Source organism: Etheostoma cragini, chromosome 10 (assembly GCF_013103735.1).
Source record: "Etheostoma cragini isolate CJK2018 chromosome 10, CSU_Ecrag_1.0, whole genome shotgun sequence".
In the NCBI taxonomy this organism is placed as follows: Eukaryota; Metazoa; Chordata; class Actinopteri; order Perciformes; family Percidae; genus Etheostoma; species Etheostoma cragini.
In genome coordinates this window covers 20,318,828-20,328,709 of record NC_048416.1, presented here as the reverse complement: position 1 = coordinate 20,328,709, position 9,882 = coordinate 20,318,828, and the positions used below count along the sequence as shown (strand labels likewise).

General features: G+C 38.5%; 1 long non-coding RNA gene across 1 annotated transcript in view; it reads right to left on the bottom strand.

The window, feature by feature from the left end:
• The window catches only part of LOC117952235, a 19,244-nt gene extending 12,142 nt beyond the window's left edge, over positions 1 to 7,102 (bottom strand). Inside the window, exon 1 of the long non-coding RNA XR_004658354.1 lies at positions 6,903 to 7,102. This is a non-coding gene — a long non-coding RNA (uncharacterized LOC117952235). The remainder of the gene's footprint in view (positions 1 to 6,902) is intronic.
• Between the last annotated feature and the right edge of the window lie 2,780 nt (positions 7,103 to 9,882).

Here is a 9,882-nt window from a genome sequence, read left to right as displayed (position 1 = left end):
TGTATATATATACAGTATGTGAGACGTCTCAAAATGCCTCTTGCCCAGTATATAATACATAATACGGAAATATGCTCCATCCACCTTTTGTTCCTGTTCAGTGTCGAACAGGAGCAGTTCAGAGAATGGATGGATGGATAACTGAAGTGAATCTTTGGATCAAATTATGATTGTTTTAACATATATGATCTAGATATAGTTTAAAGGGACATTTTTTCAATGGTTTTTAGCACGTGAATTTGGGAATTCGTAGTCCGTTGTTGGTCTGACTAACTGTTATCTGCAAAAAAAAATGCATAATGTAAATCCTGTATGGATTTGTGTCAGGGCAAGATGATGTATGTATGCTTATGTAAAGGAATGGTGACGAGGAGGTGGGGGTTGAGTCTACAGTGGGAGGTTGTCTTGGACTAAAGGCATCTGTCTGGGAGTGTCTGTAATTGGCTGCAGTGTGACTTTATCTCATTAATATGGAGCCCAGGGGAAGGAGACAGCCAACTTCCTGCCTCTCTGTTTGGTTGTTTGAGTGTATCTCCATTGATGCTAAACGCAGTGCTCCAGGGGCACCCATGCCTGTTGCCTGCTTTGTTAAAAACCCAGAAAATGAATATTAATCTCATACAATATGGAAGCTGCAGTGGCAGAAGGGGGTCACAGGCTAAAGGCTGTATAGGCTAATAGGGTCTATTCGGCCGGGTCCAGTTCTGCAGAAAGGCACGCTCTATCAATATGCAAAGTGCTGTTGACACTTTATTTCCCTGTCTACAGGGGATCATGGCCCCAATCAAATCACATGACGTGTATGGAAGAAATGACCAACTCTTAATTACTTGGAATTACTATATGACTTAAATATGCTAGATACTATAGTTCCATGTTCTAACGGCTAGAACAGTGGGTAAAAACGTACAATAAAAAAGCAGTTGAGCAGAAAATATATATTTATGGAACCCACTGGTGCAGAGTGAATAAATTGACCAAACTGTGTGTGCATGGGCAATCTTGATCTTGGGAAAGCAGTAAATAGTGTCAGTAACCACAACAGTGACATCTTTGACAGCAACCACTGGCTGTTTTCAATTTACTTGACACCGGTAACAGCAAGCAGGAGCGTCAATTCAGACAGTGGCATCATACACTCTTTCTCCTGATGATGAATTTATGAGACGGACACAGATTAGATTAGAAGTCTGTGATTCTCTCCAAACACTTTTGAGCTTTTCTGATTTTGCACAGATCCTAGAATAACTGCTGAAAAACATGACTTCAGACACTGAAAAGAATAGTTGGACATTAAGGGAAATAGGCTTATTCGCTTTCTTAAGTTAGAAAAGATACAGTGAACAATACGCTTGATAACGAAGCCACAGGCAGGAGACTTATAGCATGTACCTAGCACGGTCTCTATTGGCCTTCTTATTAGTCCTCCCTTTACAATATTCTGCACTATGCACATTTATTTATTTATTTATAACTACGTGTCACCTCCTACTGTGGAATATAATTTCTCTTCATCCACACCTCACTCATCTGTATATCTGTGTATGTATACTGTCTTTTTATATAAGGAGTTTTATAGTGTACACATAACTATTATTATTTTAACTCTTATTCTATTTTTTCTATTTCTTACAATACGTTTTGTATGGTTTTCCTATGTCTATTTATTGTGTAACTGTGTTGTTCTGATGTGTGTGAATTTTTCTTTTGAGCTGCTGTAACAAGGGAATTTCCCCCAGCATTGGATAAATAAAGTCTTGTCTTATCTTATCTAACTCTTGGAAAGAATATGGATAAGTGAATTTCCCAAATTGTCTAAGTAGTCTTTAAACATCCATTAATCAGGTGTGAGTTTGTTTCAAATTGTGCAAACCCACTGCTTCTGCACTCCATTTTAAAACTACAGTCAGTGCCTGAATTTTTCAGGACACAATTGTGAAATGCAACAGTCAGAGAATTTAGAAGCTGACTAACAACTTAATGAAATCTCCTTAACATTTTTCTTGTTCAAAGCTAATGATAAACTAAAACAACTAAGACAGTATTTGACCATGTACATGGCCTCAATGGGGATCAGAATGCTTTTTGAGAATATGCTGGTAAAACTAGTGAAATAGTGGTACAAAGAAGTAGAAAGTCAGTGTTGAAAATAGTATTGTTACATTATCAACTGTAAACACCTCACGAAGGTTGAGTAAAGAGGCTGCACCAAGCTACAAATGTCAGTCCCTCCACTAAACGGCTATCTGTTAGCAATGAGCTGATGAATTATTAATTATATAATAATAGAAGTCTCACTAGGGAGCTACCCTGTATCTTTAGAGCACACAAGCGTAAAGGGACGTTCAAGGGCAAAGAAAATAGGTTTCTTTGGCAACTATGTAAGGCTAAATACACTGGAAAATACCTATAATTTGTTTAAAACACTGCAATATGGAAGGCTCCCCACTAGCCCTGCGGCCATATCGGCTCTTTTTCCAGTTGAATTCAGGCAGCGTTAATAAAACGTCAATTAACCATCAGGGGTCCATCTTCCGACTCACCTTCATAATCTAGTTTGATAAAAGCAGTTAAACTATCAGCAGAGCCAATTTAAACTTCTCCCACCTTAGTAGTGAGTGCCAGTGTCAGATACTTGCAGTTATAACAGTGATACCCTTCACTGTAAGACAAAGTGAACCAGGCTGCATCATGTAGTGTCACACTTTCTTAACCCTGTTTCTTGTTAGCTTCCCCAATAATTTGTAGCTCTATAAACACTGCCACAAAATGGACCTAATGTCCCACTGGTTAATGGGATCTGACCCCTGATGGTTGAATTATTTAGGTACTTTGAAGAGCGAAACCTAACAAGCCTCCCTAATTGATAAACCCACACACAAGCACACACACCGCTGTGAAAGGGTGTGTAGATCCCTGGCATTGCAGAGGCCTTTTGGGCCCATCGCCATTCTTCTCCCGGCAAATTGGAGGTTTTTTAATGAGCGGCCACCCTGTCTCTCAACATTGTCTGTGGCACAGCTATCCACAGCTGGACTTTAGGGTTTGAAAGACCTTCTATTATGTTTCCTTAGTAAATGAGATGAACTGCAGTGTATTTTCTTTTGGTGCCTGATCTGTTCTCAGTTCTTTGTTTCCACATAGATCCTTTTCCAAACTACCTACACCAGTAACAACGATTTTTTAAATCTGCATTCATGTGTTAAAGTGCAAATGGTGTATTATTAGTTGCTGTTCCTTTACGACTATAGTTAAATGCAACACATGCAACCTTCTGTTAATTAATGCAAATGTCCGTTAAGTTCAGCATGTGTAGATACTAAATAGATCGTATTTCTTTTCCCTTTAAATTACTCTCTTTGTTTTAACAATCAAAACATGACATAATGAAGGCACTTTCAAATGTCAAGGTAATACAAAATGTGAACCGTATTTTGGAGTTTCATTTTTACCTCTTTACCTAAGATTTCCTTAAACTCTTCTTTTTTCTTTACGAAATAACCAAATTGCAGTCTGTCCCAGTTGGCTCCCTCATAGAAGCTTAAATGTGCTGAGCAAAATGATCATCTCATCAATACCGTATCAATTTTGTTTTCCTCAGACATAACACTGTAATTCTATTCCATCTTTTTCCTCTAGGGATATTTTCAGAACATTTTGAAGGACTTTAAGGGCTAGTGACCAGAGAGCAACAATGAGCAGAATGCCATTTGCGAGCTCCATGGTGCGTAGGTAATAACATAACAGCATAATTGCTATACTTTCTTGAAAATAATCTTTAAGTCTTTTAAGGGACAATTTCTCACAAATATCATACCTCAGCCAAAATATAGTGTACACATTGTTGTTTGGTGTTTGTGATGGCTATATTGGCTTTCATCTGATCTGTCTGGTTTTCACAAAATGGGAGTCAGGTGAGGTTTTAAAGGGTATTTTATGGACTGAGGATTTGTTGTTTTGGTGAAAACAATAAATAAATCTTACAACATGTGCCGCTGTGATCTACACAAGGATAATTTATATCTGTCAAGCTTTCCTTCACTCTTCTTTCATTTGTTCTGTACTTTATAACCACTTAAAGCACTCAAAAAGCTTATTAAAGTCATATCTGTTGTGTATTAAGTTTGAACCATGTAATGACGTAAATGTAAATCATAAATATTTCTGACCTGAGCCCATTTTTCCTACTTATCTAACAACATAAGGAATTTTTAACCCGAATTTCATCAACTGCTTTGCCACAGCAACGTGTGCCTAGCTTGCCAGTTCATGCAGCTCCCCTGTACACTCCAACAAGGGCCAATTGCTTTAAGATTTCTATGTTTAATCCTCAGCAGCCATCTGCTGTTGTCTGTTTACACATGCCACTGTGTAATTTGTCACCAATAGCATAAACTGAAAAGGTCCTATTACAACAAGTGTATTTGCATACATCAGCATGATGTCACAAAACTTCTACATGCATCTTCATAGAATGTTACAATGTACAAGAGCTCACCTGCAAACTCACCTGCAATACTGTAGGTAGGCCTGTAATGCAAAATTAATTGATGATCATGAGAAAACCATAATAATAAAGCAATTGTTTTCAATGCATGGTTTGTAAAATGCCAAAAGCTGTATTTATTCTGATAAATTATTTGATCATACCATATTAACTATCAAGTTAGACATTATTGCACAAAGAACATACAGCAGAACAATCAGCACTCAGAGGCTTGAGATCATTTAAAGTTGCTGTTAATTCATTATCATTATATGTTATGCTCATGTTTTTGTTATCGACAATTACTCATCATTTTCTGGATGAAAATACTTTCTGTCGATACACGCAAAGAGAAGTGAAGGGGGTCTTGCAGCTGTCAGTTAGTCAAGCAAGGTTAAGGGTGATTTAATGCTCCCTCCATGTGTTTAATCATGTAAAACACACACACATGGGAGTGATTTGTTGGATGCCAGTCTTCCCCACATCCAGGGTAAGCCAGTGGATAGATCAAGTCAGCAAGATGTTCTACGTCCTCTTTGACTTTAAAGCTATTCATCCAGCCCTGTCTTTGTGTTTCTACTTTGTTATTTGATGGAAATGAAACCAAAAAATCCCATCTGTTTCATTTGCTAGCAGTTCCAAAACGCCAACGTCAGTTTTCACAAATGCTGGATTTGAAAAAGTTCTCCTGTAAGTGTCAAATTGAACCCACACATGCTTGGTCCTCGTCTGTAAACATTTCAATACATTGTCATTATGAATCTTCTGTTCATCCAGTATATGCCCCCTTTTACTTTATATCCAAGTTACCAGGGAAACACTTTATGCAACCCACATTAGAGGTCAAACTCCCAGGTTAGGGCCCTTAACAAGGTGCACCTCAAAAGGGAGGAGCAAAAGACAGTGGCTGCACGTACAGAAATGTGTGTATTTTTATGCATACAGAATAGAAATACAGGCACGTATGGCTACTGGACAGACTACACTGTAAAGTTAATTAACTAGATGTCTTTTGACAGAAAAAAAAAACACGCTGTAGTAATAAAAGTTTCTCAGGCTGGATGTGCATGTTTTTGATCATGAGAAGAACGCTTCAAGCACAACACATGTACTAACTGCCATTTCTAATCTCTGAAAAAGGTACTTTATATACTGTATGGGATCTCTCATGCACATCTTTATGCCAATTTAACTGGAAAGGGAGTATTTATGGATGTTTAAGTCAGGATTGCAAAGGTTAAACTTTGCCGGCATGTGAGTCGAACAAATATCAAACAAATGAAATGTCAAAGTTGGACAAATGAAATGTCAGAGACAATAACTTGGCGCAAGCTCTCCTTCAACTGGCTCATCATGTCCAGGTAGTCATATTTGTAGTCATAAGTGGGCAGACAAAATAGGCTTTCTTTCACTGAGCTGACCCATTTGCACCCTATTATTTGAACTACTGAATGAAAAGTGCCAGTGTCCCTTCAATACACCACAGAAAGTTAAGGTCACAAAGTAAAATTCTTTGGTACTTTTCTCCGTCCTTTGGCTCCTGCCTCTGCTTTCTCCTATTTCCTCTGCCTGGCACAGAGCCTTGATTCCTACCACTGTGGACATTCTACCATGCACCAACTCTGACTATCAAAACAACAGTCATTAGGCAAATTTGCTTTGGTGCTGGATTACGTTAATTATCATGGAATTATCACTTCATTAAAGCAGGCAGAGATAAATTATCTCTGATGAAACAAATGCAAAATGAGGAAATAATGATCAGGCAAAAAAAAAAAAAATTAAGAGACAACTCGTTGTAGGAAATCAAATCGTTGTGTATTTCAGAGAGTTGGTCCCTGAGAGGCATTGCTGCACAACGCAACATGACAGAGCAAGTGGGTTTCCAGAGAGAGGAGTGAGGACCACCCACCCATTTACCCAATGCAGTGCAATCTTCCTCCCCGAGCCTCAATAGAGCCTGTTCCTCTTCCAGCATATTGCAAGTATCATTAATCATGCGAAATACCATTTTTAATGAATGCCTGCATCAGCCCGGGAACAGTCTTTGCTTCTGTGGTACTGCAGCAGTGGGATTTTTATAACTGTATTGATGATTGTTTTTGTTTTGTACTGACAAGCTTTGCTGTTTTGACGTCACTGTGACTGTGATAATGGGTGACACTGTCCTTCCAGATTCACATTGTGTATTTTGTTACAACCAAAATAATTAAAATCTGAAACAGCCTTGGCTGTAATCTTTGCTCCTTTGTGAGGGTAGTGGTAAAAAGAAATTTGAAAAACATGCACCGATAGTTATTCATAAGCCAGTGTGTTCAGACATAAAGCTACAGTGCTGTCGCCCCCATGAGGAAATCTAAATAATGAAAACACCACTGTTGCATCTACGTGTTACACGCCTTCTGTAATCGCGCACGCACCTCCACCACTCCTCCACTCAGATGCTAGTAGCCAAGGAGGACACAGAGGATTAACAACAAGTTGAACTCTTGAGAAGAGGTAGTTATCTTCCCTTGAGTTTCTATGTGTAGCTGGATGACACCATGTTCTAAACACAGCCATGCTGAGAAATACAGAGAGAGTTTTTTGAAGCTGACAGTCTTGATTAGCTTTGTATCAACTCTTTTGGCAATGGCTTGAACTTAATTAATATAAAAAATGTTACGCCCTAAGGGCCCTATTTTAACGATCGAAGCTCTGCATAAGGCACCTGGCGCAGGTGTGTTTAGGGCACGTCCAAATTCCCTTTTGCTACTTTTGACGGTGGAAAAAAGGGTCCGTGCGCCGGGCACATGGTTCAAAACGTTTGTACTTAGTGTCTTCATTAATTCATAGGTGTGTTTTGGGCTTTGAATGCAATAAACCAATCATATTGTCATCTTCCATTCCCTTTTAAAGCCAGCAGCGTTTGTACCTTGGCATATTGCTATTATAATGGTGGATTTGCACCATAATGTTTTTATTTTCAATCTTTTGCATGTGTGTGCACTGCCGTGCTTCCCTGTGTGATGTCTGTAACAAGCATAGTGTGATTTTACTAATGGGCTGGTAAAATAACAATGGCATGCTGCGCTATTGACTTAAGACCAGGTTTTTGTTGGTCAAAGGCACAATCCCTTTCTGCTGCTTCAAGATAGCAATATGCCAATAATTCACCTGAACACACTCCCTGTAAGACCAGCAAGCCCATTACCGCAAAGATGGGCGCAGGTGCATTTGCTTTTTAAACGACGTGGGCGGAGGGCGGGAAATTAACAACTACGTACGTCAGTCCCAAAATAGCAAAGACACTTGCGTGAGGCTTTGCGTTGTGCAGCGCCAGGTGCAAGCTAGTGCCCTAAAGATTTACCATTGCATAAATCATTGAAATCACCCTTGTTTTCCACATTGCAAGAGAGGACTAAGGGAGACATAAAGTCAAAACATTGATACTGTAATGTTAAAAACCTATTTCTTGCTTGAAGTACTGGCACCGTAAAAACTGTTTTGTCACACCATTAGCTCTTTTCCCATTATTTTTTTAGGGTGATACAAAGTAAAATAAAACCCATGGGTTTGATTTATAATCATTAGAATGATCCTATTTCTATTGTAAAATTCTCAATCTTTCCATTCCTTAAACATATTAAATTATGTAAAGTATGTAAGAAAATGTGTTACCTATTACACTCCATACACTGGTTGGGAGAGAATACTGTGGGAAAATCATGGGAAAATATTGCCTTAAATTGCGCTTGACTTTATATTGCTAGTATCATTTATTTAGGTATTCAATCATTCATGCACAACTGATTATTTATGTGTTGCTTATTCTTAAAGACAAAAATGTAATCTGGGATGTCATCTTGTCTGAGAGATTGTTGATCGACAAACTGAAAAAGCTTTTCTCTGAATGAAGCATAACATTTTGGCGATATGAAGGGGCAAGAACAATTCTTGACTCTTGTTGCCTCCATTACTTTCTCAAAATGCATTGAAAAAAACAAAAACATTTAGTAGTTTCTCCCTGTCATGCAAAATGCAGCAAACCTGACTCTGACAAAGGACGCAGGAACCTGCATGAGTACAAATTACGAATTAGTGGTAATTTCCTATTACTGTGGTAAAATATAATGTTCAGATGAGAAGTGGTTTCACAATTCTGGAATGTTCTAAAAACATGCTGAGTTCTAAAAACAGGCTGTGTGTAGTTTCAGTATGAGGACAGAGAGTTTACTACAGTCCACAACAGGAGTGTGACCTGATCATGGGCCTGATGAGAAACATGTGGTCGTCAGATGAAGTACTGTGCTGGGAAATCCATCCCCCCCAATAAGTATAAAAAGTATAAAGTACTGCATGCTATTAGAATGTCTTCAATTCCTCTGCAGAGGGCTCAAGTCTTTTGATTGAATACAGACCTTATATTACAACATCTTGTTCTCCCCTTAAGAAAATGAATTGAACTGTTTGTAGTTGGTTCATACTGAGGTCTAACCTGTAGTAAGTAATTAAAAAAGATCACTGACAATGCAAAGTAGTGGTCTATCCCCACTCCTGTTACCAATAACCTTCCCTCTTCTATTGCAATAGCCTGCTATGTACTGAGCAGATCTAGGGAGTTGATGAACTGCACCACTGAAGCTGTAATACGGACTCTACTAATCCCTTAAGGACCTTCTCCTAATGGTGGCACACTGTTCCATAAAAATGCTAGTTTGCTTTGGAAATTGAGGTGCAGGTTCATTAGAAGCCATCTTGTTGAATTTGAGAATAAGCTCCCAAGTGATTTAGGGAGAGAGGCCAAAGGAATCACCAGAGACAGGAGAGCGAAATTTCTAATACACACATTTTTTCTTTTTGGATCCTCTGTAGATTGTACCCTCTCTCCCTTTTCTGCAGTGCCTGCAATATCACCCAAGCTTTTCACACCAGGTTAATTATTCTTCACAAGGTCACATTAAAATAAAAACACTTACTATCCAGTGTTTTTTACTGATTCCTAAAAGCATTGCATTGTAAGAATGTGCTGCATTGGCTAGATGAATTAGAACTTTCCAAACAGGACAAAATACTTTCAAAATTCAATCACCAGAACTGAAGTTTCACAGTTGAAAGAAACCATTGGAAACTGTAATAATGGAATTTGACAACAAAAATATGATCAGCACAAATTGCACAGGAGATGTCTTGCAGGCACAGTAAATCAAAAAGTGTGGCCACAAGTGCTGGTAAAATGTTACCTATTGTATGCTGAAATAGAGGATTTTAACTATACAATGCTCACAGCATGGAGATATATACACTGCTGTGCTGACTATCCCAGTGTCGAGTAAAAAATACATAAACCACCCACAAGAAATCTGTGAAGATGTATTTGTGATGATGCAGCTACTTGCCACCCTGGCCAGAGATTT